Source organism: Lissotriton vulgaris, chromosome 12, assembly GCF_964263255.1.
Source record: "Lissotriton vulgaris chromosome 12, aLisVul1.2, whole genome shotgun sequence".
NCBI classification, from domain to species: Eukaryota; Metazoa; Chordata; class Amphibia; order Caudata; family Salamandridae; genus Lissotriton; species Lissotriton vulgaris.
In genome coordinates, this window is record NC_141700.1 from 68,135,959 (window position 1) to 68,141,266 (window position 5,308).

At 48.1% G+C, this 5,308-nt stretch overlaps 1 non-coding gene across 1 annotated transcript; it reads right to left on the reverse strand.

Moving 5' to 3' along the window:
• Positions 1 to 4,843: 4,843 nt before the first annotated feature.
• Positions 4,844 to 4,915, reverse strand: TRNAA-CGC (transfer RNA alanine (anticodon CGC)). Its single transcript has one exon. It is a non-coding gene; the product is annotated as a tRNA-Ala (tRNA).
• Between the last annotated feature and the right edge of the window lie 393 nt (positions 4,916 to 5,308).

Consider the following 5,308-nt stretch of genomic DNA (forward strand, 5'->3'; position numbering starts at 1 on the left):
GCAAGTTCCCCTTTCACAGTAAAAACAACCAAGCTCTGGAACTCATTGCATGCAAATATTCGAAGCATCCAGAATTATTAACAGTTTGGAAGAGAAGTAAAAACATGGTTGTTCCCAATATAATTACATCGACCAATGACCATTGGATACAACCTAGAACAATTAACCTTCAACCAGTATACACCCAGTGGGGAGCTAAGGAACATTCCCGGTCAGGAGTCCATGCCAAGAGGACTGACGGAAAACACTCAATCAAAATTGGAGAGCTCTACCCAACAATCACAATGACTTTGACATACAGATGAAATATGAAAACTATGCCAGCATCCTGACCCTTTTATTTGAATTAAATATATGTCCTGGTTTTTGAGAGAGGTTCTGGTGAGCCTGCACTGCAGTTAAATGTTTGTGAACGCTTACTTTTCCACTGGCCCTCTCTCATTATGTCACAGCGGTGGTAGAGATTAAATGTGGAAAAAGACTACAGTTCACTTCCATGTCTGATACATGCGGTACAACAGGAGGTACAGAAGGGCAAACCGCATAACGAAAGATCATTTGAGGAGATCCTCAGCCAGTGCCATGGCTTCCTATCCTCCCTTCGGGTTTCATCAGACAATGGGTGCAGTAAAACATTGTTTATCCTTGTTTTCGTTTCCCAAATTAACTGGCATGTTAATCCTTCATCATGTTTGGTAAAGATACCTTCCTTCTGGAATCAATTTCTTCAGATCTGTGTCTCCTTCTCTATCTCTGATAGACACACCCTTCTTGTTTTGAAAATACACCCACCCTCCTCCTCGTTACCTCACGCTTGCCATATCCCTTCCTTATACAGTGGAGGTGGAGCTCACCAGTTCCACAAAATGTTGCATTTTCATTATGCGGTACAAAAGGGGGTGGTGATGGACAGAGCATCTGAATCAATCAAACACTCACACCCAGTCAAAAGATCTGGGTTTAATCCATCACCGTTTTTTAGCCCACTCTGCCACCCCAGTTCAGACATGGCTATATGCAAATCAGTCTGACCCTGTGCCTCATGGGAACAGTCTAGCCCGAACTGCCAAGCCATGTCTTCCCTGGACCGGAAACAAGCTTCCGAGGACCGATTTCTGGCATTCCAGCCATCTTCAGCCCGGCTTGCTTGAGTCCAATGGCAAAGTGAGCAAGGGACTCACGTCTGAGCATACCCTGCCACACTTGTGGCGGCCAAAAGCGGTACAAAAGGGGGTGGTGATGGACAGAGCATCTGAATCAATCAAACACTCACACCCAGTCAAAAGATCTGGGTTTAATCCATCACCGTTCTTTAGCCCACTCTGCCACCCCAGTTCAGACATGGCTATATGCAAATCAGTCTGACCCTGTGCCTCATGGGAACAGTCTAGCCCAAACTGCCAAGCCATGTCTTCCCTGGACCGGAAACAAGCTTCCGGGGACCGGTTTCTGGCATTCCAGCCGTCTTCAGCCCGGCTTGCTTGAATCCAGTGGCAAAGTGAGCAAGGGACTCACGTCTGAGCATACCCTGCCACACTTGTGGCGGCCAAAAGCGGTACAAAAGGGGGTGGTGATGGACAGAGCATCTGAATCAATCAAACACTCACACCCAGTCAAAAGATCTGGGTTTAATCCATCACCGTTCTTTAGCCCACTCTGCCACCCCAGTTCAGACATGGCTATATGCAAATCAGTCTGACCCTGTGCCTCATGGGAACAGTCTAGCCCGAACTGCCAAGCCATGTCTTCCCTGGACTGGAAACAAGCTTCCGAGGACCGTTTTCTGGCATTCCAGCCGTCTTCAGCCCGGCTTCCTTGAATCCAGTGGCAAAGTGAGCAAGGGACTCCTCCTTTTACATATGCCCTTATAGGTCACAGATAGTTTGCTGAAAAATATACGAGTGCCGCACAAATCCTTCAAAAGCCCTGAGCCCACCATGCTGTTTCATTCCTGAGCTAAGTGCTAAGTACTTTGTAACCCTACTTCCTGTGTTCTAAATATTGAAGTTATGAAACTGCTTCTACCAGCCCTTTTGAAGAAGCCAGATTTCAATAGATTACCTAGCCATTAAACAGAACCTCCCAATCAATCAACAACGTTCCTCACTATACCACATCTTTGGCATTAAAGAGCCTGTGTGTTGGGCATATTTGCTCTCTGTCTATAGGTGTCAGTATATTGCTGATGCTTGGGTTATGCCCTACTTGCACCGTCTGAGTTCTTCAGACTGAGAATTTTCTCAGAAACCTAGTCACGTCCCGCCCTCAGCTCTGCCAGGATCTGGTGAACATAGAGGCCTCTTACAGATTCACAGTAGCTTAGTCTTCCTCCCACTTGCAGATGCCTACACTCACAGCTATCCTATCTCTTTTGTTGCACAGGATTATGATTTGCCTAAGGATTGGCTCCAGGTGCAGGATGACATGGTGAACTATTGCTATATGTGGAATACAGCTCCTCTTTTTAGTCCTGCCACTTTTCTTCCCTCTTGTTTAGGCAGTCAGTCTGTTTCTGGTATCCTGGATGTGCCTACATCTGTTTATTGGGTCATGCTATTGAGTATTTACCTCCTTCTAGGAGACATCTTTATGTCCACTGATCTTTCACACGATTTGCAATAAGTGTAACACCCCATTGATCATCCTATTGGCTACTGATCCAGTCTTCTGATTTCACAGTTATTTTCCTGTTTCCCTCTTCAGAGAGCTCTGTGGGTGGATATCCATCTGTGAATTTGGCCACAATATCAGCAGTTTGCTTTCCTTTCCTCTGACCCACTGCCTCTTATCAAGGATTCTGGTGGAGGTTGCATTACCCTTAGTTTGGCCCAGAAAGTCCTGGTTCCCTTTACTTTGTCACATGCTGATGTGCAAAGAATTGGTTCACTCACTTGTTCAGAGAGCTCTTCTCTGTCTCTGTCCTTTTGTGGGTGAAGCCTCTAGTCTGCAGCAGAAGATCATGACATGGAAGTTGAAAGTGCAGTCATTTGCCACTTGTGGCTCACTTTACATGTTTCCCTTTCTATTCAGGTCTCCCAAAAACCCTCCATGAGGTGAGCTTGAGGTCATCATTGGACTTTCTCCACTAAAAGTGTCTGCCTCATGGTCTGTCACTCTTCATTGTAAGCCTGAATCAGTACTTTGTTTCTAATAGAATGGTGTTGCTGTTGGTCTGCCAGTAGCATTTGGGCCTTTTAAAAACCTTTGCATACCCTGCCTTCCATTGAGGCTCTAATTGCACAACTCTATTGAGAGTTGTATTTGTTGTATCCTAAGGTTTGGAATCTGGCACTTCTTTGGGTCTACCTTTAGTTTATCCACCCACCAGGAATACTTAGAAGAGGCAGCTATTACATTTCTCCCTTTCAAAGTGTTCTTTCTGGGAGCTCACACCACTGCCAGGCATCTGGCTGAGTTAGGATTTCTCCAGTGCAAACCTGCTCGAATACTGATTTTTACCGATCCTATGTTTTACGTTTGGGTCCAGGGTTTCTCCCTAAACTGAACTTCACTTTCTGCGGTGCAAACTGTCCCCAGAGGCTGAATCAAGTTTCCACCTGCTGGTGTAGTTAAGGATACATGAGTATATATGAGCAGGTCTGCTGAGTTTCACCAGTAGCATAACTTGTTTATAAACTTTGGATTTGCATGAAACGTTTGAAAGACCTCATATTCCACCCTTGTGCATTTGGGTAAGACCCTAATTCCTCTTGCAAACTGTCAGGTTGGATTGCCTCTTCCACGTAGCATTCAGGGACGCTTTACAAGTGGACTGGCTGCTACCTGAATTTAGGGGAGCTGCCACTTTAAATATTTACAAAGCTACTATGTGGACTTCCTCTCGGCTCGTTTCTGTCAACAAACGTGTTGTCACCTCTGATTCTGAAGTTGCCTTTGGCACTAGCGTCCTATCTGGGCTACTTTGAAATAAAATGTCTCTACTCGTTTCTTTCTGGTAATGCATTAATAAAAATATGCTGATTCTGAATTACACTGTCTCATGGTATTTCTTTTTAAGGTAGGATACTGAAACTAAAAGCAGCTTAGAGCTGCTGTAGGTACTCATTACCTCCTCATAATTCTAACTCGTCACATGAGTAACGTAGTGAGCTTCAGCTCCACACCAGAACTCTCCAAAGCAAAAAGGTTTGCCTCCCATGCCTCCCATCCCTTCCCAATATGGCCGACCCATTACACCCTTGACCTCTATAAGAGGCGGGCCGGCCCAACCCTGTTTTTTTAGTTCTGCGCTGCAGATTCTCCAGAGCGTGCTTTCAGGTAAGTGGTTCCTGCTATAGCTGGAACTGGGTTCCCTGGTTGGTGGCCCTGCTCTAGCGGGCCCTAGTACTCTGGGACCTTCCTCCTTCCTTCCCCCGGCTGTCTGGTCCGGTTAGGCTCTGCTTTAGCATGCCATGGGTTTACAGGGGGACAGACATGGGGGTCTGGGGCTCTTCCTGGTGTGGTGCTGTAGCCTCCAGTGTCCTCTCCCCTCGTCCGTATGGGCAGAGTGTTTTTTTGTTATGCTCATGTCCGGACCCCTCCCCCGTCCCTGGTGGCGCTCCTTCGGTCTCCCTTTACTGGGGCAGCTCAGCATGTGGGCATAGTGGGGATGGGGGCACCAGGAGGTCCGTTTTGCGGTCCCCAGGCGCGCCTCCGCCTCGTGGTTGTCTGGTTTTTCAGAGCCCCCAGGGGTCCTCGCTGTAACCTCTTCTGTTCATGTCTTGAGGGGCTGGCGGGGCGCCGAGGCCTCGGTGGGTCTGTTTGGCCGTGTCTCTGGCCCTGGGCTGGGGTATCTCTTCCTTGCACACCTTGGCGGGCCTGCTTGTTTGCGCATGGATTGACCTGGGGATGCCGGGGATTGAACCCGGGGCCTCATGCTTGCGATGCATGCGCTCTGCCACTGAGCTATGTCCCCATGTTTTTATGCGCGTTTATGGCTCTTGGCTGTGGAGCCGGTGTCGTGGGGACTTACTGCATTTCTCCGCTTGCTGGGCATGTCTCTCCTGGGAGTGCACGCGAGTTGCAGGAGGCCACGCACGGCGGCATTCTTCCTGGTGCCACGCTCTGTGGCCGTTGCCTCTGGGATCCCGTGTTGGTCTGGGTATTCTGCACTCACAAGGTGACTTTGCGGGTGGTTCTCGATCCTGACGGTGGCTTCGCGGCTTTTGCCGTCTGAAGTTAGGAGTATTTCATTGACATTTTTTTCAGGCAATTTCGCCTCTTGTAGGGCTTTACTTGGTCTACTGTTCACTCGCTATCAGTTGCTGTGGCCTATTAGGTTCGGTTCTCTGACTCTTACTCCACTGGC